The sequence below is a fragment of the Saccopteryx bilineata genome, chromosome X (assembly GCF_036850765.1).
Source record: "Saccopteryx bilineata isolate mSacBil1 chromosome X, mSacBil1_pri_phased_curated, whole genome shotgun sequence".
Classification (NCBI taxonomy): domain Eukaryota; kingdom Metazoa; phylum Chordata; class Mammalia; order Chiroptera; family Emballonuridae; genus Saccopteryx; species Saccopteryx bilineata.
In genome coordinates, this window is record NC_089502.1 from 140240212 (window position 1) to 140264238 (window position 24027).

Genomic DNA, 24027 nt, shown 5'->3' on the forward strand with positions numbered 1-24027 from the left:
TCCGAAGGCGGGACTTCCGGGTGCGCGGGAGGTGAAGCGAGAGCTGAAAAGGAAGAGCTTCTGTCAATCACGAAGGAGAGAACCACGCCCCCTCCTGTCTCGACCTATAAGTGCGAGCGCCGCGTTCCGGTCCCGCCCCTCCTGGCCAGGGGGCTTTCACACTAAGGCGGAGCGGGCAGGGTGAATTTATTCTGGGCCAGAGGCTGCCCTGGAGCAAGTCTTTGTAGTATATGCGCTGTCTACGCGAGCACAGAGCAAGTCTTTCTACGTTAGATTCTTTAAGCGTGAAGGGGTTGCTTTGAAGAGTTAGTTTTTAAAGTTCTAACTTTTAAGTTGTACCTGTCAGTTTTAATTATAGTAATAACTCAAGAAACCTCTGGTGTCCAGACTGTGGCGGACCCTGGCAACTCAAAGATGAACAAAACAAGATTCCCCCTCCCAAGGCCTTAACTGGGTGTGTGGATTTGAAGGTTTGTATATTCACTTACGTCTAACAGAAATTTAGTGGATTTTATTCCCATCAGGGATGCAGACAACAAATCCTCATAGTATTAGCCATATGCGGCACTAATAGAAATCACGGCAAAACTATGCCACATGATTGTTGTTTCTGTCTCAAAATACTTTTCATCACTAGTTTGAAATTAAGATGATTTTGTCTCGTTACTTAAAGTGTTAATAGGAAGCACATGCCTTTCTGCATCACTGTAGTGGATCTGTGAAGTGAACCCAGGTGCCCAGCGTGCTGGGAGTGCTAGCCGCTGACAGCTCAGGGCTGAGGCTGTCTCCAGGCTTTGTCCAGCCTCTAAAATAACTGCCACAGGCAAAACCCCATTCCCTCCCTGCGGTAGGTTGCAGCCTCTGCGTGGTCTCTGCAAGGGTACATAAGCCCAGGCTCCTAGCCTCAAGAGACAACTCAGAAGGGCCCTCCCAGCTTCAGAGTTGCTTATAGGATCAGCTGAAGCTTCCATTGCCACCTATGCACAAATCTTTTAATAATTTTAATTATTGCTTAGGTTTGGTTAGGCCAACGGAAACAACTGCCATCGAAAAGACAATTCATTATCTGCGTAGATCCCAAGAGAGGGAGTACACATCACACCACAGAGCGCCAAACACAGGGAAGCACTGGCCTCCATTATTAGGCCGAGGGAGGGGAAACTGTGGGCAAGAGCCTTAATTTTGTTTTCCAAAAGAAGGACCGGGTGAGATAGGAGAAGCAGGCTTGAGGTTGGCTAATAGGAGTAATTTCAGCAGGCTCTGGAATATAGGGGCTATCCCCACTTGTCTGGTACCTGGCCCTGGGGCAAATAGGGCAGGCGTATTGTTGCCCAGATTGTGAGAACCCAACAGGGGAAGTGGTTGGGGGTGTGTACTTAGCTGCTCAAGTAAAGCGAACCGACCAGCTTCTAGCCAGGGCCTCAAAACTGGATCAAGACAGCACTTAAAATACTGTATATATTAAGTCGGTGTATATTTCCTGGGGAACCTGGCCTTAATCAAAGTCACTCTTAAAAAATGTTCATAACTATATTTCAATATAATTGGTTTCTTTTATAATTTCTTGTATTTTGTTTTATGTATGTAAAAATATTATTCTGAGAAAATAGAAACTTCACCAGACTCCAAAGGGACATATGACACAAAAAGGGCAGAAACTTGTAGTAATGGGAGAGATAGTCATGCAGTTTACATCTCAATACATGTACGTGCAGACTACTCTGGGCCCAAAGGGGGAAGTGGCTATTATGAGTGTAGCGTGCAGGTAGTGGGAAGAAAGGGGGAGAGAGTAACAAGAGTATGTATAGAGAAGGCGCCCCTGAGGCCTAGTGCTAAAGGAAGAGATATAGGTGCCTACGAGGACTGGTGGGATTCCTTCAACACCGATTTACCCTCTCTGCGGGCATTGTTCTTCAGCTGTTTCTTCTAGTTTGTCAATCCATGTTGCAAGAAACAGCCTCCAGTAGTTATACTATACAATTTTGGGAGGAAATTGTGGTTTAGTATTTATGTTATGACTGAAAATATTCATGACTGTTGATAATTTTTTTTTCTTGTGCAACTTTTCCACTAGATTTTAATATTTATTGAATACCTTGCTTTTTCCCCTTTGCCTGGTTTTTAATGATTATTCTTAAATTCTCTGTTGGCATTGTAAATCTCCTCTCATTGCACTCAAATATATCAACTACTCTGCATGTTTCATTTCCCCCCTTGAGACCTTACCCTTCAGTAAACACCTCACCTCTGTCACTGCCCAATTCTAGACTCTTTGGAAATGACTTCTGTCAGCTGTCTTCCAGAGACTGCTTTAAAACTATTCTTGTCCTGTGTTGGATCTCTGGTTCTTAGATACCATGTATTTTTCTTTGCTTTGTTTGGGGAGCATATATTAATTTTGATGTCTTGAAAATCAGAAAATGTCTGTTTTACCATCCCGCCTAACTAGTAGTTTGGATATATATTAATACATAATTCTAGGTTTTGAAACATTTCCTCAGAATTGTTAAGTGGTTGCTTCATTTTCTTCTGGTTTTCCTATTGATGTCGAGAAGTCAGCTATCATTTCTTTTTTCCCCCTTTTCAATGTTGTTAACATCTTTTTCCTCCTATAGCCTGAAAAGTTGTGTCTTAACATAGACCTATTGGCTTGACACTTGATGGGTCTGTTCATTCTAGTTTGTTGTTGTTGTTTAGAGCGGTGGGGCGAGGGGGACAGACAGGGACAGACGGACAGGAAAGGAGAGAGATGAGAAGCATCAACTTATTGTTGTGGTACATTGTGGTACATTGATTGCTTTCTCATATATGCCTTGAACAGGGGGCACCAGCCGAGCAAGTGACCCCTTGCTCAAGCCAGTGACCATGGGGTCATGTCTGTGATCCCACACTCAAGTTGGTGAGCCCGCACTCAAGCTAGTGAATCCACGCTCAAGCCAGTGACCTCGGGGTTTTGAATCTGGGTCCTCAATGTCCCAAACTGATGCTCTATCCACTGCACCACCACCTGGTCAGACCTGGGACCATTCATTCTGGAAACCTGTATCCTTAACATTGGGATATTTTCTTCTATTAATTTTTTGATAACTTGCTTCCCTCTCATTGTCTCTTTTAGTGATCCTATACTACTCATGTGCTGTATTCCTACACTGACACTCTATTATCTTGTACTTTTCTCTTATTTTCTATCAGGTTTTTATTTTTATTTTTTTAGGAATTTTAAAATATTCTCAATGATTTTATTAGGCTTATTTTTGCTATGATGTTTGGAATTTCCAAAACATATGTGTATGTATTTGTATGTCTGTATATGCATGTGTATTTGTGTAAGTATGTGTATGGGTGTGACCGTCTATATGTGTGTACATGACTATATATAAGACAGTGATGTGGGTTTTCCAATCTATGGTAATGTGATATGAACTGCTGCTGTTAGACCCAAGGGTTTAACAGAGGAAAACTTGAAGCTCCTTTGGAATTACAAATTGAATTTATGACTGGTCCTGTTAAAATGAGTCTCCTTTCCAAACCTACAGTTGCTTATGTTTAGAAAGTGCTGCTTTTGTATTTCTCAGAGCTACCACAATTCCCTGTCTCTTGTACAATTCTCCTTTCATTTCCATAATCCCGTTTCTCCTATAAGTCCTCATGTCTCCCACAATTCTCTGTTCTATCATAATATTCCACTATCTTTCACAATTTCCCAGTTTCTACTTTTCTCTGTCCTCCCTACAACTCCTCCTCTCCCTACCATAACACTCTGGTTCTGTAATAAATCCCTGTATTTCCCACAATTCTTAATTTTCTCTACCAATACCCCATTATCTTGCACAAATCTCTTCTATAATATTTTCTCCCACAATTCTTCTCTCACAACTCTGTTTTACCCCACAATTATATCTCTCTTAAAATTCTTTTCTCACTATTATGTTTCTTTTTTTTTTTTTTCAAAGATAACAAGTCCAGGTTATCTTGTCGTTCAATTATGTTGCATACCCACCACCCAAAGTCAGATTGTCCTCTGTCACCTTCTATCTTGTCTTCTTTGTGCCCCTCCCCACCCCCTATCCCTCTCCCATTCCCCCCTCCCCCCCGTAACCACCACACTCTTATCAATGTCTCTTAGTTTCACTATTATGTACCACCTACGTATGGAATAATACAGTTCCTGTTTTTTCTGATTTACTTATTTCGCTTCGTATCATGTTATCAAGATCCCACCATTTTGCTATAAATGTTCCGATGTCATCATTTCTTATGGCTGAGTAGTATTCCATAGTGTATATGTGCCACATCTTCTTTATCCAGTCATCTATTGATGGGCTTTTTGGTTGTTTCCATGTCCTGGCCACTGTGAACAATGCTGCAATAAACATGGGGCTGCATGTGTCTTTACATATCAATGTTTCTGAGTTTTGGGGATATATACCCAGTAGAGCGATTGCTGGGTCATAAGGTAGTTCTATTTTCAGTTTTTTGAGGAACCACCATACTTTCTTCCATAATGGTTGTACTACTTTACATTCCCACCAACAGTGTATGAGGGTTCCTTTTTCTCCACAGCCTCTCCAACATTTGCTATTACCTGACTTGCTAATAACAGCTAATCGAACAGGTGTGAGGTGGTATCTCATTGCCGTTTTGATTTGCATTTCTCTAATAGCTAAGGAAGATGAGCATCTTTTCATATATCTGTTGGCCATTTGTATTTCTTCCTGGGAGAAGTGTCTATTCATATCCTCTTCCCATTTTTTTATGGGATTGTTTGTTTGTTTGTTGTTGAGTTTTATGAGTTCTTTGTATATTTTGGATATTAGGCCCTTATCTGAGCTGTTGTTTGAAAATATCATTTCCCATTTAGTTGGCTTTCTGTTTATTTTGTTATCAGTTTCTCTTGCTGAGCAAAAACTTCTTAGTCTGATGTAGTCCCATTCATTAATTTTTGCCTTCACTTCTCTTGCCATTGGAGTCAAATTCATAAAATGCTCTTTAAAACCCAGGTCCATGAGTTGAGTACCTATGTCTTCTTCTATGTACTTAATTGTTTCAGGTCTTATGTTTAGATCTTTGATCCATTTTGAGTTAATTTTTGTACAGGGGGAGAGACTGTAGTCCAGTTTCATTCTTTTGCATGTGGCTTTCCAGTTTTCCCAGCACCATTTATTGAAGAGGCTTTCTTTTCTCCATTGTGTGTTGTTGGCCCCTTTATCAAAAATTATTTGACTATATATATGTGGTTTTATTTCTGGACTTTCTATTCTGTTCCATTGGTCTGAGTGTCTATTTTTCTGCCAATACCATGCTGTTTTGATTGTCATGGCCCTATAATAGAGTTTGAAGTCAGGTATTGTTATGCCCCCAGCTTCATTCTTTTTCTTTAGGATTGCTTTGGCTATTCGGGGTTTTTTATAGTTCCATATAAATCTGATGATTTTTTGCTCTATTTCTTTAAAAAATGTCATTGGAAGTTTGATGGGAATTGCATTAAATTTGTATATTGCTTTGGGTAATATAGCCATCTTGATTATATTTATTCTTCCTAGCCAAGAACAAGGTATATTCTTCCATCTCATTATATCTTTTTCGATTTCCCTTAACAATGGTTTATAGTTTTCATTATATAAGTCCTTTACATTCTTTGTTATGTTTATTCCTAAGTATTTTATTTTTTTTTTGTTGCAATCATGAAGGGGATTATTCTTTTGAGTTCCTTCTCAGTTGTTTCATTGTTGGCATATAGAAAGGCTATTGACTTCTGTATGTTAATTTTGTATCCTGCGACCTTACTGTATTGGCTTATTGTTTCTAGTAGTCTTTTTGTGGATTCTTTGGGGTTTTCGATGTATAGGATCATATCATCTGCAAAAAGTGATACCTTTACTTCTTCTTTTCCGATATGGATGCCTTTTATTTCTTTGTCTTGTCTGATTGCTCTGGCTAGAACCTCTAACACCACATTAAATAAGAGTGGAGAGAGTGGACAACCCTGTCTTGTTCCTGATTTAAGGGGGAAAGCCTTCAGTTTAGTGCCATTTAATATGATGTTAGCTGATGGTTTATCATATATGGCCTTTATCATGTTGAGATATTTTCCTTCTATACCCATTTTGTTGAGAGTCTTAAACATAAAATTGTGTTGTATTTTATCGAAAGCCTTTTCTGCGTCTATTGATAAGATCATGTGGTTTTTGTTCTTTGTTTTGTTGATATGGTGTATTACATTAACCGTTTTATGTATGTTGAACCATCCTTGAGATTCTGGGATGAATCCCACTTGATCATAATGTATTATTTTTTTAATATGTTGTTGTATTCGATTTGCCAGTATTTTGTTTAGTATTTTAGCATCTGTATTCATTAGAGATATTGGTCTGTAATTTTCTTTTTTTGTGCCATCCTTGCCTGGTCTTGGTATGAGGGTTATGTTGGCCTCATAAAATGTGTTTGGAAGTATTGCTTCTTCTTCAATTTTTTGGAAGACTTTGAGTAGAATAGGAACCAAGCTTTCTTTGAATGTTTGATAAAATTCGCTGGTATAGCCGTCAGGGCCTGGACTTTTATTTTTGGGGAGGTTTTTAATGGTTTTTTCTATTTCTTCTCTACTGATAGGTCTGTTTAGGCTTTCTGCTTCTTCTTGACTCAGTCTAGGAAGGTTGTATTTTTCTAGGAATTTATCCATTTCTTCTAGGTTGTTGAATTTAGTGGCATAAAGTTTTTCATAGTATTCTACAATAATTTTTTGTATATCTACAGTGTCCGTGGTGATATCTCCTCTTTCATTTTGGATTTTGTTTACATGAGTTCTTTCTCTTTTTTCCTTGGTAAGTCTTGCCAAGGGTTTGTCAATTTTGTTGATCTTTTCAAAGAACCAGCTCCTTGTTCTATTAATTTTTTCTATAGTTTTTCTGTTCTCTAATTCATTTATTTCTGCTCTGATTTTTATTATCTCCTTTCTTCGGCTGGTTTTGGGTTGTCTTTGTTCTTCTTTTTCTAGTTCCTTAAGGTGGGAAGTTAAGTGGTTCACTTGGGCTCTCTCTTGTTTGTTCATATATGCCTGAAGCGATATGAACTTCCCTCTTATCACTGCTTTTGCTGCATCCCATAGATTCTGATATGTCGTATTGTCATTTTCATTAGTCTGTATATATCTTTTGATCTCTGCACTTATTTCTTCTTTGACCCATTCATTTTTTAAAAGTATGTTGTTTAGTTTCCACATTTTTGTGGGATTTTTTTTCTCTTTTTTGCAGTTGAATTCTAGTTTCAAGGCTTTATGATCAGAAAATATGCTTGGTACAACTTCAATTTTTCTGAATTTGCTGATGTTGTTTTTGTGGCCCAACATATGGTCAATTCTTGAGAATGATCCATGTACACTGGAGAAAAATGTATACTCAGTCACTTTGGGATGAAATGTCCTGTAGATGTCTATCATATCCAGGTGCTCTAGTGTTTTGTTTAAGGCCACTATGTCTTTGTTGATTCTCTGTTTGGATGTCCGATCTAGAGCCGTCAGCGGTGTATTGAGGTCTCCAAGTATGATTGTATTTTTGTCAGTTTTTGTTTTAAGATCAATAAGTAGCTGTCTTATATATTTTGGTGCTCCTTGGTTTGGTGCATATATATTAAGAATTGTTATGTCTTCTTGATTCAGTGTCCCCTTAGCCATTATGAAATGGCCATTTTTGTCTCTCAGTACTTTTCCTGTCTTGTAGTCAGCATTATCCGATATGAGTATTGCTACACCTGCTTTTTTTTGGATGTTATTTGCTTGGAGTATTGTTTTCCAGCCTTTCACTTTGAATTTGTTTTTATCCTTGTTACTTAGATGAGTTTCCTGTAGGCAGCATACAGTTGGATTTTGTTTTTTAATCCATTCTGCTACTCTGTGCCTTTTTATTGGTGAGTTTAATCCGTTTACATTTAGTGTAATTATTGATACTTGTGAGTTCCCTATTGCCATTTTATATCTTGCTTTCTGTTAGTTTTGTGTCTTGTTTGATCCTTCTCTTTCGTTTTTCTATCTTTTGTTTTTATTTGGTTGTATTCCATACATCTTTCCTCTGTTGCTATCTTTTTTATCTCATGTGCTTCTGTGGTGGTTTTTTCAATGGTGGTTACCTTTGAGTAATGAAAAGGGTCCCTACCCTGTTCATTGTAGCGAACTATTTTGTGAGTACTTTTGCACTCCATCGTCCTTTGCTACTGTTAATCTCCATCTTCTCCCCCTCTTTCTTTTTGTTGTTGTCACAGTTTAAATTTGGTTTTATTGTGTTCTTCTTGGCGCTTTTACTTGTGGCTCTGTTTTTTTTTGTTCTTTGTATCTGATTGGAGAACCCCCTTTAGTAATTCCTGGAGTGGGTGTTTTCTGATGATAAATTCCCTCATCTTTTCTGTATCTGTGAATGTTTTTATTTCTCCTTCGTATTTGAAGGATAGCTTTGATGGGTATAGTATTCGTGGCTGAAAGTTCCTCTCTTTCAGGACTTTAAATATTGGGGTCCACTCTCTTCTAGCTTGTAGAGTTTCTGCTGAGAAATCTGATGATAATCTAATGGGCCTTCCTTTATATGTTGTATTCTTCTTTTCCCTGGCTGCCTTGAGAATTTTTTCTTTGCTGTTGGTTTGTGTCAATTTCATTATGATATGCCTTGGAGTAGGTTTGTTGGGGTTAAGAAAACTTGGAGTTCTGTTTGCATCTTGAACTTGAGGCTTTAGTTCTTTCCACAGGCTTGGGAAGTTCTCATCTATTATTTGTTTGAGTATGTTCTCCATTCCATTTTCTCTCTCTTCTCCCTCTGATATACCTATTATTCTTATGTTATTCTTTTTGATGGAGTCAGATAATTCTTGTAGGGCTATCTCATTTTTTTAATTTTTGAGTCTCTTTCTTCTTCTCTCTGTTGTGCCTCAAGTTGCTTGTCTTCTATTTCACTAATCCTCTCTTCTATCTGACCTGTTCTATTAGCTAAGCTTGTTATTTCGTTTTTCAGCTCGTGAATTGAGTTTTTCATCTCTGTTTGATTTGTTTTTATAGTTTCAATTTCCTTGGACATATATTCTTTGTGTTCATTGAGTTGATTTCTGAGCTCCCTAAATTGCCTTTCTGTGTTTTCTTGTATATCTCGGAGGATTTTTAGGATTTCTATCTTGAATTCTCTGTCATTTAGCTCCAAGGTTTCCAATATGTTAAATTTTTTCTCCATAGATTTTTCCTCATCTAGCTGTGTTACCTCTCTTTCTTTTGTATCCATGATATTCGATTTTCTCTTCCTCAACGGCATCTGAGGGTGGTTTTGTTGATAGTATTAATGAGATTTAATAAAGAATAAAAAGTAAAAAAAATAAAAATAAAAAAATAAAAAATCGAAAAGAGTTGGTTTTTTTTTTAAAAAATTAATAATGAAATAAAGAAAAATAAAATAAAATAAAAATTAAAAAAAAGGAAATTATTCCCCCCCTCCTTTTTTCCTCTCCTCTCCTCTCCTCTCCCCTCTTTTTTGAGAAAATCTTGTGGTGGACTGTGAATTATAACAAACTATGCCTGTGAAGGAGGGCCTGAATTGGGGAAAAGTAACAAAGGGGCAAAAAAAAAAAAAAGAAAATAAAAAGAAAAAAGAAAAAAAAAGAGCTTATGGACCCACAAAAAGCAAATAAGGAAAAAATTTGGGTCAAGAATAAAATGATTTGCTTTTAGGTGTTGGTTGTCTAAGAGTTATGATGAGAAGAATAAGAGGAAAATGGAAAAATGGGGGGACAAATTAAAAAATTACTATTGTATTTAGTGGAACAAGAACTAGATAATATGGAGAGCCAGGGATGGGAGCACTGCTAGTGAGTTAAAAAGGTGAAGTAAAAAAACCCCAAAATGCCACAAACATAGGTTTGAGTCCCAGATAAGATAATTTGTTTGTTATTGAGGTTTGAATGAGAGGAGATGTAAAGGAGAAAGGAAGAAACTAATATAGAGGGAGAAAAGAAAGAGAGAGAAAAAAAGAGGGAACCGCTAAAAGAAGAAAAAAGAAAGGAGAGAGAGAGAGAGAGAGAGAGAGTTAAGGGTTTTGGAGTGCAACCCTCATAGAGAGAAAGGAAGAAAAGAGAAAAGATAATGGGAGATGTAACACTTATGGGTAGTGTAGTTCAAGGAGAGGAGAGAGTAAGACCGGTAGAGAGTTAATCAGCCAAATTGGAGGAGGAAAAAAAAGTATCAAGAATGAAGATAAGAGAAACAAACGAACAAATATAATAAAATGGGATAGGTTATAAAGTCTGCAGATTATTCTTGATTTTGAGAGGTTATCTTCTTGCTTTTTCTTTTCTCTCCCTCTTCCTGGTCGGTGACTCTGTACCCCGGGTTCTGCCCCTTTGGCACACTCAGGTAGAGGTTTGCAGTTGATAAGTCTCTATGGCAATGTCATGTATTGTGCTTTAGTCTCATTGGCAGCCGAAGCTCATTAGCATTTATAGGCTCCGACAGTGAGAGAGTCCGTGTTCCTGGAGCCTTTCTCCTAGTCTTTCCTTCCTCAATTAGTAGCCTGATAATCCAGCTATGGGGTTGTTGCTGCCTCTGCCTGGATAGTAAGAGGCTCAAAGAGCTGGCAACTCCCCACTCTATTTCCACTCAGCACAGGGCTCTGGGTAAGGCTCAGTCAGTCAGAGCTGCTAGCATAATCAGGTGGGTTTTCCGCCCACTCAAAGACCTCTGGCTCTGCCACTCTGTCCGATAACACAGGCGGGCGCCCACTTCCGGGGCGCTTGGAGGAAACTCTCACTCACTGTCTGCGACCAGGATATCCGGCCAGCAGTCTCACGCTCTGAGTGAAACCCCCAACCGCAGGGAAAAGTTGCAGCGTTGGAATTGAGTCTCGCTCCGTCCCCGTGCGCGGCTTTTGCAAGGCACTGGGGCGGCCCAAGATTCCGCTTTGGCCCAAACAAAGGCCTCTGACTCTGCCCCTCTGTGCGATAACACGGGCGCGCACTGCCGAGGCACTCGGAGGAATCACTCACTCCTTATCTGCGCGCGCACACCAGGATATGAGGCCGGCGCGTTTCCCTCTGAGTGAAACACCCTCCAGCACGGAAAATCTCCACCGTTGGAATTAGTTCTCACTCCCTCCCGTGCGTGGCTTTCCCAGGGCACTGGGGCTGCCCAGGGACTCTGCCCTCGGCCCACAGAAAGGCCTCTGACCCTGTCTCTCCGTGGGGCAACACGGGCACCCACTCTCGGGGCCTAGGAAGAAATTCTCACCCACTAACTGTGCACCGACCAGGAGACCGGGTAAAATGGCCGCTCCGCTTGTCTTTCTTTGTTTGGGTTTGGCGTGAGTGTTAGCTTGTATTGCCCGGGTTGCCACAGGATCAGATTTTCCTCGGCTTGGATCTCTGTGCCACAGTCTGGTTCGGCCGTTTGTGCCGCGGCGGCCTGGATCTATTCACCCCCTTTGCCCGCCTCAGTTTCTATATTCACAGTTACCAGAGAAAGCCGCCCTGTTTAGGTTAGTGAGGAAGGAGGAGCATTTCTTACTCCCTATTTCCTTCGGGGTTTGGTTATATATTTAGCCAATTTTTCACTCAATCATACCTTTGGGTGTATTGCGAAGCATCTGGAAGCTCCAAGTATAGGTTTTTCTGTTTCTGGTTGAAGATCTTGTTGAGTTTTGGGGGAGATTTATCGGTATCACTTCCTACCCTGCCATTACTCTCACCATTATGTTTCTTTACCACAATTTCCAGTTTTATTCCCACAATTCTCCATCTCTCCTACAAATCTCAATTCTCTCCCATAATTCCCTGTTCTTTCCCATAATTCTATTTTCTCCCAGAAGTCTCTGCATCTCTCACAAGTCTTTATTTTTTCCATAATCTCATTCTTTCCACTAGTTTTCTGCTTCTCCCACAATTCTCTGCTTCTTCCACAATTCTTTTTTCACTCCCATAATCTATTCTCCCACATATTTCTCTGCTTTTCCCATAATTTTTTATTCTCTCTCACAATTTTGTTTTTCTATAATTCCATTATCTTTGGGTTCTGTCCCATAATACTGTCTTTTGAATAATCCTATTATCTCCCATAATTCTCTATTCTCTCCCATAATCCCGTTCTCTGCCAGTTTTTTGTTTCTCCCATAATTCTTCATTCTCTCTCATAATTCTCTGCTTCTCTCACAATTCTCCATTCTCTTGTTCTCTGCTTCTCCCATAATTCCTTGTTCCCCCCACAATTTTCCATTCTCTCCCATAGTCCCATTTTCTCCCATAGTTCTCTGCTTCTCCCATAATTCCCTGTTTGTCCTATAATTTTTCACTCTCTCATAATCCCTTTCTCTCCCATAGCTCTCAGCTTCTTCCTCAATTCTCCATTCTCTCCTGTAATTTCTGTTGTTTTTTAGTTTTCAGCTACTGCATATATCTCTTCTCCCACAATTTTGTTCTCTTCCATAAGTTCTTGTTTTTTCTGTCAATTCTCAATTTTTCCCACAATTTAATATTCTCTCCCATAGTGCTCTGCTTCTCCCATAATTCCTTGCTTCTCATATAACTTACTCTCCCATAATTCCATTCTCTCCCATAGTTCTCTGCTTCTATAATTCCTAGTTTCCCTCACAATTTTCCATTCTCTCCCACTGTCCCATTTTCTTCCATAGTTCTCTGCTTCTCCCATAATTCCTTGCTTCTCCCACAATTCCCATTCTCTCCCACAGTCCCATTTTCACTCATAGTTCTCTCCCTCTCCCATAATTCCCTGCTTCTCTCACAATTTTCCACTCTCCCATAGTCCCTTTCTCTCCCACAATTCTACTTCTTTCACAATTCTCCACTCTCTCCCATAATTTGTGTTGTTTTTTAGTTTTCTGCTACTGCCACATATCTCTTCTCCCACAATTTTGTTCTCTCCTACAATTCTGTCCTCTCCTACAATTTCTTGTTTTCTCCATCAATTCTTCATTTCTCCCATAATTTCATATTCTCTTTCACAATTCTGTTTTCTTTCACAATGTTTACTGTACCACAATTCTCTGTTCTTTTACAAAATACTCCATCTTTCCCACAATTCTCTATTTTCTCCCACAATTATGTTTTTTCCCACAATTATTCATCTCTCCCACTATCCCTTGTTCTATCCTAGAATTTTCAATTCTCCCATAATTCCATTTTCCCTTTTATTCTGATCTCCTTCACAATTTTCTGTTCTCCAAAATTCTCCATCTCTCCCACAATTCTTCATTTTTCTCAAAATTCCTTACGTCTTCTTCCATTTTCTGTTCTCTGTCAAAATTCCTTAGATTTCTTTTATAACTTCATGGATGACCTAGGGCCTATCCCACATCCCTAGAGATTCCCAGGTTCAGACACACCCCCTAGGTGGAGGGAGCATAGAGGTTGTGACCTTTTCAGAAGTGGCATGACTGGAGTGTGAGAAGGTAGTGTGGCCTGAGAATGAGGACGTGATATAAGGTAAGGCCTCAGAAAGGGATTGCAGTTAGCTTTTCATGGGGCTTAAGTTTGGCCAAAGAGGAAAACACAGGTGTGGCAAGAGGAGCATGACCTAGAACCATACTCAAGGCAAACCAAAGGTGGGAAACTACCTCTCCTTAATACCTGGCAACTAGAACATGGGCTTGTAACTTCTCTTGGCTAGTATATAATATACTTATACATATACACATATGTGTATGTGAACTTATGTGTTTGTATGTATGCACTAAGTAACTACATTGGGACAATTAAAATTGTTCCTCTTCTCTCCACCTCAAACCACAAAACAATCATTCAAAAGCTGAAATGAGGGGTAGTGCTGAGTAATAAACTAATTATTGTTGTTGAATTACAGTGATTAAGTTATTGGGCTAGTAGTTGCCATCAGTGGTCCTTCATGGGTCCACTGGGTGACCAAATTTAACATGGTAGACTGAAAACTACGGGAATCCCACTGGTAACAAGGGGGGTGAAATGTGTGTTGGTCTGGAGAGAAGCTATGTAGAGCAAAATGAGTGCCTTCCCTCCCAGGCAGGAAACCTAAGTATTGTTTTGAGCAGAGGAGTGGGAGATTTCATCCTTTCTTCTCTGTGGAAATAATTAGTAATGGATGTGGTTTGTAAATAATTACCAAATTTAAAAAAAAGTGGAACAACAATAGTGTTATGTTAATAAAATTTCCAGTGGGTATTAGATTTGTCTTTCACTTTTTTGAGTATAAACTACAGTCAAGGAGCAATATGATTTTTCTTTTGAAGGGGAGGAACACAGTAGGCTATAGTTGTTTGAAACTGAGAGAAAACTAAGATGAAGAAGGTAAGAAGACAGCAAGTAAAAGGCTCTGATTTTGAGAAATACATCAGTTTAGGGGCAAGATGAGTTCAGTGTTGGACACACTACAGTTGTGATGACAATGGCTATCTAGGAGGTAAAATACAAGAAGCAGTTCAGAACACAGAATGAAATTCAGGAAAGTGAGAGCTGGTTGCAAGTAAAGCAGCGTAAATCACCAGGTATGGTTGGCTATTTAAGCCACCAGTATGAACGGCGATATACTTCAAGGCTTTCGTTCTTTCTTTGTCATCATTCCATATTTACCAAAGGATCGTTCAACTTCTCTGGGTTGTCCTACTAGGAAGAGAGTATTTGAGTTGCCAACCTAAATACGTATTCCGGTCTCTTTGGCAGCTTTTATTTCTTGTAAGCATTGCTCAATAATAAGTTGGAAGGAACAGACGTAAAAATGGAAAAGACATCAAGAAGGTAAGGTTTGAGTGGCTGTAGGACGGGAAGGTTCTCTTGAGTGGTTTGGACTCACTGTAAAGTGGGAAAGGGCCATTAAAGCCACAAAAGACAAGCTGACAAACCATTCTTTACCAGCCCCACATCAAACAGTTTTCCAAGAAATATGCTTTGGGGATATTAAAACTCATATTTTAACTCTTGAATCCTAGGAAGTACAGATGTTTGTGATATTTTATTGCAAGGTCTCCTTATGCAACACAAACCAAAGATATGCAGGCTCTAAATGCAGAGTTATTGGTGCAAATATTTAAAAGATATCAGGCCCTGGCTGGTAGTTCAGTGGATAGAGCATTGTTCTCAGGTGCTGCTGTCGCAGGTTGGATCCCCAGTCAGGGCACCTACAAGAAGCAATCATGAGTACACAGCTAAATGGAACAATGAGTTGGTGCTTCTCTCTTTCTCTTTCTCTCCCTCTCTTTTTCAAATCAATGGAAAAATGTTTTTAAATTGTAAAAGATATAATCTTACTGTAGTAAAGGTTTGGACCCCCCCACACTCACACACACATTCCAATAATGACAATATAAGGCTTTACATTCAAAGAAATAAATTGTGAATCACAAAGCATTGTTAACACAAATGCTAAAATAGTGTATGTCACTCTTGCCCCTCTGCTCTGCGGGCTCTCTACTAATTTGCTTGCGATTCCTCTTCAGTTGGACCTCCCTTGACATTATTTCAGAAGCAGAGGCAACTATGGTAATAGGAAGCCTTACGCCTGAGGTTATCTTAGGAGTGAGTGCTCTTTCTGTCTCCACATCTCTATCTTACTAAATTTATCAGTACTCTCCAAAGAAACAGAACCAATAAGAGATATCTATCTATCTATCATCTATCTATCTATCTATCTATCTATCTATCTATCTATCTATCTATCTATAGGTTTATTTTAAGGAATTGGTCCACACAGCTGTAAGGATTGCCAAGTCTGAAATCTGAAGGGCAGAGCAGCAGGCTGGAAACACAGCAGAAGCTGACATTACAGTCTGGAGCCTGAAATCTGGAGGGCAGGCTGTCAGGCAAACAGTTGCTGAACTCCTGCCATGTGCTGGATAGGAGCCAGTCTTGGATGCCATGGATGGGCAGGACATGCCCCCTGCTGCCTCACCAGTGCTCTTGGTAATGAGGTAGACATGCCTTCAGATAATTTCATTTATTGTGTTAATTTATAAAGTTACTGTAGGAGCATAAAGAAAATATTTTCACCCATGGCATCTCCGGATGATGCCAGTGCTGCTGCTTCGAGGTCCACGCTTCGGATGACAAGGCTTTCGAGCACCCTAGTTGTTGGCCATAGAAAAACATACAGAGGTCAAGAGTAAGCCTTTAGAAACTTGTAGCAGACTGCAAGCCTGATTTTATAGCTGATGAATTTGCTAATGAAGAAATTTGGCTTGCATTTTATTTGTTTGCTCTTTATTAGTTTTTGCTCCTTTGTCAAAGATGATTTGTCCATATATATGTTGTTTTATTTCTGGGCTCTCGATTCTGTTCCATTGGTCTATATGTTTTTCTGCCACTACTATGCTGTTTTGATTATCGTGGCTCCGTAGTGTGATTTGAAGTCAGGTAGTATGATACCTCCAGCTTCATTCTTTTTTCTGAGAATTACTTTGGCTATTCGGGTTCTTTTATAAATTCATACAAATCTGATGTTTTTTGTTCTATTTCTTTAAAACATAACATTGAGATTTTAATGGAGATTGCATTAACTTTGTATATTGCTTTGATTAACATGAACATTTAAAATAAGTTGATTCTTCTAATCCATAAACACGGAACATTTTTCCATTTCATTGTGTCTTTTTCAATTTCTTTTAATAAAGTTTTGTAGCCTGACAAGGTGGTGGCACAGTGGATAGAGCATCGACCTGAGACACTGAGGACCCAGGTTCAAAAACCCAAGGTCTTACGCTTGAGCATTGGCCATCTTGCTTTAGCACGGGCTCACTAGCTTAAGCAAGGGGTTGCTGGCTTGAGCATGGAATCATAGACATGACCCCATGGTCATTGGCTTGAGCCAAAGTTGCTGGCTTGAAGCCCAGGATCACTGGCTTGAGCAAGGGGTCACTGGCTTGGCTAGAGCCCCCTGGTCAAGGCACATATGAGAAAGCAATCTGAACAATTAAAGTGAAGCAACTATGAGTTGATGCTTTTCATCTCTCTCCCTTTCACTCTCTCTCTCTCTCTCTCTCTCTCTTGCTAAAACAAAAAACGTGCTTTGTAGTTTTCAGTATGTAGGTCCTTAACATCCTTTAAGTTTATTCCCAGTATTTAATTTTTTTTGTTGCACTTATAAAAGGAATTTTTTTCAATTTATTTTCTAAAGTTTCATTGTTGGCATATAGAAAAGCAGTATATTTTTGTCTATTGATTTTGTATCCTGCAACATTACTGTATTTGTTTATTGTTTCTAATAGTTTTTTGGTGGATTCTTTGGGGTTTTCTACATACAGCATCATGTCATCTGCAAAAAGTATTATCTTTACTTCTTTACGATGTGCCTTGGAGAAGGCCTGTTTGGACTGAGGTAACTAGGCATTCTGTTTGCTTCTTGGATTCAAGGATCTAACTCTTTCCATAGGCTTGGGAAGTTCTCATCAACTATTTGTTTGAACAAGTGCTCTGTTCCCTTCTCTCTCTCCTTCTGAAATCCCCTTTATTCTTCTGTTGCTCTTTCTGATGGAGTCAGACAGTTCTCATGGAGCTCTCTTATTATTATTATCTTAATTCTTGAGTCTCTCTCACTTCTTTCCTCTATCTCATTTCTAGTTTCCTGGCAATGTCACTGATTCTCTTCTCTATCTGGTTTGTTCTGTTAGCTAAACTTGCTACCTCAGCCTTTAATTTATTTTTAAAGTTTCAGTCTCCTTGGTGAGGTACTAATTTTGTTTTCAGAGCTCATTAACTTGCCCATTAGTGTTCTTTTGTATCTTGTTGAGTGTTTTCAGAACTTCAATTTTGAATTGTCTGTCATTTACCTGCAAGGTTTTCATATGATTTAGATTCCTTTCTGGAGATTTTTTACTTTCTTTCTGAACTGAGTCTTTTTCTTGGGTATCCACAGTCTTTTTTTTTTTTTTTTTTGTGCCTTGAGGGATTTAAGAAATCAAGCAAAAATCAACAATGAAAAAATAAAATATAAATAAATAAAAAGGAAAATAAAGTAAAATAAATGTGTAAAACCACAAAAAGCAAAAAACAAAAACCAATAATCAAAAACAAACAAAGCAACAACAACAAAAAAAACTAAAGAAAAGGAAAAATTACAAGAAAATCCTCCCACCACCAAATACCCAAGCTGACTTCCAAAAGATTTTTCTATTTTCTTCCAGTTGGTAGAACTCGATGACAAGTTTTAGCTCTGTGAAATTCCCAGGCTGGCCTCCGCTGAGACGTTGCTGTCATGATGACGGGTGGGGTGGGCTGTGATGTTTATGGCTCTAGCAATGGTGTCTCAGGCCTCTGGACGCTTCTCCCCTGTCTGAACAGACCAGGGGCCCAGACACAGAGCACCTCTTTTCTTCAGGAGAGAGAGCAGCTCTGGAGAGCTAATTGTGGGGTCTGTCTCTATCACTCTCTGTGCCCTGCAAGGTGAGGGAGGCGGTACCTGGGAGGCCGCATTTTGTATTTTTGTGTGTCGGTCTGAGCGTAGGCTATGGGCAGACTGTGGGAACACTGGTGATTATCCCTCATTCTGCTGCTTTGGTTCAGTATGTCTCCAAATTCCCCCCAACCTCTGCACTCCTCCCGGCAGAAGAAGACCCAGACAGTCTGGCTTTCTCTCCTCTCCGGAGCCAGCTGCAAGTGCTCTTATCTTCCGCTCCCCTCTCATCCCTTCCCACCTTTAGTTGGTTCCACACACTCATCTTTCAGGCACGCCTGAAGCCCAGCTGGGGTTCTTTTGCTGAGTTATAGCTGTTCCATTTGCTGAAATTTCAAGAGGAGAGATCAGGGGTATCTCTCGTGCAGCTGTTACTCTGATGTCATGTTGACTTATTTTTTAAAGTTTCTTTATGATTGCTCAAATTGTCCTTGTATTTTATTTTGTTGTTTGCAGTACGGAGCGCCGAGCACTGAGCCACCCGAGTGAGGTGCTGCACCTGTGTGCTTTGAGGATCACCTGCAGAGATCCCTGTCCAAATACATCCATCCTCAGGTGAGTCTGCTACGATGCTGGGAATTCTAACCCTAGAGTGACTGGTAAAATGAAGAGGCACCAGCACTCCTTGGGAAACATTTTGAAGTATATATTTTATTGTATCAGGTGAAATAGAAACAATAAATTGCAGGTGATACTGATAGTTAAATATTTTAAAGAAATTCCAGTGTCTGGGGACTATGTTTAATTTAATTACAAAAAATTTTTTGATCTTTGTTGTGTGTTCATATACTTTGCTTTCTATGAGCCTTTGACAATATATGTAAGAACTGTGTAGTAGAAGAAGGGTTAAAATGAAGAACATTCTATCTGTTAAAGATTTCCTGTAAATTGGGTGTGTGGGGCTACTACAGTGTGTCCGTAAAGTCATGGTGCACTTTTGACCGATCACAGGAAAGCAACAAAAGTTGATAGAAATGTGAAATCTGCACCAAATAGAAGGAAAACTCTCCCAGTTTCATACCTATTCAGTGCAGTTCGATGTGGGCTCATGCACAGATTTTTTAGGGCTCCTTAGGTAGCTATCCCGTATAGCCTCTACAGACTTGTCACTGACTGATGGCCTACCAGAACGGGGTTTCTCCACCAAACTGCCGGTTTCCTTCAACTGCTTATCCCACCGAGTAATGTTATTCCTATGTGGTGGCGCTTCATTATAAATGCGCCGATATTAACGTTGCACTTTGGTCATGGATTCGAATTTAGTGAGCCACAGAATACACTGAACTTTCCTCTGTACCGTCGACATCTCAACTGGCATGGCCGTGGGCTGCTCCGCTGTATACACGGTGTTATGTCATCATCTGCGCATGCGCACATGCTGCCACTCATCCTACAGAAACTGGGAGGGTTTTCCTTTTATTTGGTGCAGATTTCACATTTCTATCATCTTTTGTTGCTTTCCTGTGACCGGTCAAAAGTGCACCGTGACTTTACGGACACACAGTATTTTATTTTCACAGGGAACAGCCCAGTCTGGCCCCCAAGGTTCCATAGGAAAGCACGGTGAAAACCATCACTTTCAACCTTTAATTCCAATAGATTACATTTGTTTCATAAAAGTTACTTCACTAAAAACAAACCTCAGAAGCATGGTTCAGATGTTCCTTAATGAGAACAAGTGAGCATTTAGTCATTGGGTGGTATTTATTAAAGACAATATCGAGTTCTTGTAAAAGAGTTCTTTTCTCTGCTTTTATTGTTTTTTCCTCTTCGCTTCCTCCTGTCCTTCTGTCCTTCCTCCTTCCTCCCATCCTTCTCTCCCCTCTCCCCTCTGTTCCCCCTTCCCTTGCTTTTAACAAATTATTGAGCACCTACTATGTGCAAGACATTGTGCTAGATACAAAAAAGAGAAAAGATGCGCTTTGGTACTAATAATGGAGCCCCAGACCAATGGGGTGGAGGATGTTGAACAGAAAGGATTTGATGAAGTTTATCCCCCAAGGCAAGGGGAGAAGGGTGGTCAGAGAAAAACATTCTGGCCGAAAGGAGACAGGATCTATCTGAGCACGGGAAGCTGAAGGCCATCCACTTCCACTCAGGATTTGGGAGTGACAGGAATGCTTGGCGTGTAGGAGGTTAACACTGGGTTAGTGTTATTTAAAGGACTGGGAGCCTGGTCTCTAAAAGGGGTGTGGGGGTGGGGTATAGCAGGTGGGAACCAATGGAATTTATTAGGATCTGAAAATAAGAGGAAGTGATAACTCCCTTGTGGGCGGGGAGGCAAGAAACTTCCCCTTTTTAAGTCGGAGATAAGCCTCTTGGTCTGGCTTGTTCTCCTAAATTGTCCTTCTATTTCTGGAAAAAGGCAAATACTGTATGCCAGCCACCAAAAATCACTGACTGTATTAAACATGAACTTGTGAGCTTGTTATGCTATAAAGTTATTCCTTGGCTATTTCATATACAGGCAGTTTCCAGGTTATGAACAAGATAGCATCTGTAGGTTTGTTCTGAAGTTGAATGTGTGTGTGTAAGTTGGAGCGGGTACATGTACTTATTAAATGCAACTTAGATGTCTATCTTCACCTAGTGTTTATTTTTACGTTTCTGTGCCCATGAGTACTTAAACATTTTCCAATAGACCCGTAAGCAGTCTTGGGTGGTGCAGAAGATGACGGACTTGGAGAGGAAGGGACTGGTGTTAGAGTCAGGGTTTGATTCTGCTGCTCGAGTCAGTTTCTTGAAGTGTAGGCATCAGAGAGATGCGTACAGACTTTTCTTTTCCTCGTCATCAACGGCCTGTAGCATCTCAGGCCCTCGGTAAGCATGCAGTAAACTTTGGTGAGCCTCTCTGTGTCAGGATCTTGCTCTTCTAATGTTGCCATTCCTGCTTCCATGAGACAAAAGGCATCAGCTAACTCTTGTAGAAAGATTTTTCGGTTCTGGAGTTTTCAGGTCCGTGCTTTCTTCCCTAAATACTGTCTTCTGCTGCTCTTATTCCATAAGGCCTACACAGGTTAGTTTTTTGCCAGGGGAGTCGAGTAACTCTGTGATATCATGTTCACTGATGTCCACCTGCAGTTAGTTACTGACAGCCCTGATGGTGCTCCGTTTGTAAGAACGAGCTGTACGCAAGTTGGATGTTTGTATCTCATGGGCTTACTGTATATATTGAATACATGCTCTTTCCCTCAATATAGTGCATATTTTTGCAATCCCATCTTTTGTTTTTCAGAGAAAATATTTAGTGGCTCTGGCTGGATAAGTTCTCATGCCTAGTCTCTGCAAGCAAGGCCTACTAAGTCCCTCGGCCATCTTAATGCCCTGCCTCTTCTAGGAATGGAGCCTCATAATATGGACCGGATTGAAAAATGTAAAGGTATCTCTGCTTTGAGAACCATGAGAGCAGGTCTGACATCTTATTCATCTTCTTTCTGTAGCACCACTCACGATGTCTGGCACAAACCGAAGGTAGAGCTGGGTGCGTGGAGGCCATCAGGAGGGAGAGTCAAGTCCACAGCGCACTCAACTGAGTGGCTGCAGAATTATTCCTGCAGCGAGCACACTTCTTTCCTCCTCTGTTTTCCACAGGACACCTTTCTAAGCCTGTGTAAATGGATGAGTAGGAGGATAGACTGATGGGTGGGTGGGGGATAGACAAGGGGATGGGATGATAGGTGGGTGGGTGGATGGGGGAATGAATGAAGTGACGCACATCAGTTCCTCCTGACCATCAAGACTCTTCAGTGTCATTAAACTCTCCATGTCTGATGACTTACGGCAACTCTGCCACCTATTTCTGAATTTCACCTGGTTAAAGTTTGAAATCACTAAAACTTTTATTCATTGGATTCTGCCACTTAATGCGTATTCTGCTGAAATTTTGACAACTTGATGGTGATATATCTACTTACCTTGTGTATGTTTGATGTTGGCTTTTGCAGAATTGAACATATACGGTTTATAAACGTTTATATTTGGGGGCTGTCAATGTTTTCTCACCTCTTTGGACACTGTTACAAAACATGTTATGGTGAAAACGTTTGCAAAGGGATAACGTGAATTAGAAAATTATAGTTAATGGGAGTGATTTATTGGACCAGTAAAGTGGAAACCCAGATCTATATCCTTTAAATTAAAAACCAACTGGGCCTTGGCCAGGTGGCTCAGTGGATGAGGCGCCGACCTAGTGCACCGGAGGTTGTAGGCTTGACCCATAGACAGGGAACATATGAGAAGCAATCAATGAGCACACAATTAAATGGGACAACTCTGTGATACAATGAGTTGATGTTTCTCTCTCTCTCTCTTTCTTTCTCAAATCAATGGAAAATTTTAAAGAAAAACAACTGACTTGGGGTAATCACTTTAATACTGGACATGTCAGCTATGATAGGTAGGAATTTATTGCAAGGGGCACCCTGATTGGCGAGATCTGACAGTTGCATTATTCTTGTCAAGTGCAGGAATCGATAACCCTGTGACTCTGCAGCTATTCACTATATTTTACTAACACGCCTCGACACAAACGTTCCATAATCTTCAGTGTAAAATTAAAAAACGTTTTTTAAACATCTTTGGAGGGAAAAATCATAGCCTAAATATTTTTGAAGATACCCAACAAAAATGGCCACTGGGGGGCGATAGAAGTTCAGAAATTGCTCTGCTAGTCCCTAAAGAACAGAGCACTTTAGCTGGTTTATTTATTTAACTGGAATTTGGACGTGCGAACCACCAAGCTCAGGAAAATTCTTGGATGAGGAACGCAGTCCTGGGGAAAATCGACCAAAGATGGAATTAGCACCTTGGCGGACTGCCTTTAACACAAAGAACTTTCCTTCCTTGTGCGTTTCAAGAATTGACTTCAGTTCCCATCAGTCTGCAACAGAGGGAGTCAAGCTAAACGGTGAAGAAACAAGACAACGAAGAATGGTGCCTATTTCTCATTCCCTGCACGTGCATGGGAGCGCACAGTTCGAGGCCCACGCCGGTAAGGTCCCTCCCAGCAGCTTGGGTCTGGGTTTTGGCTGCTGTGGGCGGGCCTCAGTCAAGAACTTTCCCAGAGGGAGGAGGGCGGTTGTCGACTTTATCTTAGGAAACTGAGTCATAGCTAACACTTCAGGTGACAGTTAAAGAATCTAATGAGGCAGTTGAAACAGGTTTAGGATGGTGTCTATTAGAAAATGGGGAAAAAAATGTGTCTTCACTGAAGGGGCAATTACTGTATTTTTTTGCTCCATAAGGCATACTTTCCCCCAAAAAAAGTGGAGGGGAAAATGCCCGTGTGTCATGGAGCAAAAAATACGGTATTTTATTAAATATTTTAACACACCATTTGGTTCAGAATACTTTTTTTCTTATTTTCCTCCTTAAAACCCTAGGTGTGTCTTATGGTCAGGTGCGTCTGATGGAGTGAAAAATATGGTGTGTCTCTACTAATTAGGAGGATCTAAGAACTGTTTTCTATTGGCAAATGCCTCTATTGGAAAAGGAGCCCGAGTTGGACTCAGTACAGTAAGGGAAGCTCCATGAATTGGGCAGTGGATGCTAAAAAGAAAAGGAAACATGCTAATGATGTTGTAAAGGACCAACAATTGCATTTGGGACTAGCTGTCTGAAATGATCCCCGGCCACCCCTTACG

General features: G+C 40.2%; 1 long non-coding RNA gene across 1 annotated transcript; it reads left to right on the top strand.

The window, feature by feature from the left end:
• The first annotated feature begins 248 nt into the window (after positions 1-248).
• Positions 249-21766, top strand: LOC136317584 (uncharacterized). Its single transcript, XR_010727898.1, has 3 exons — positions 249-470; positions 18842-18940; positions 21621-21766. It is a non-coding gene; the product is annotated as an uncharacterized lncRNA (long non-coding RNA).
• The last annotated feature ends 2261 nt before the right edge of the window (positions 21767-24027 follow it).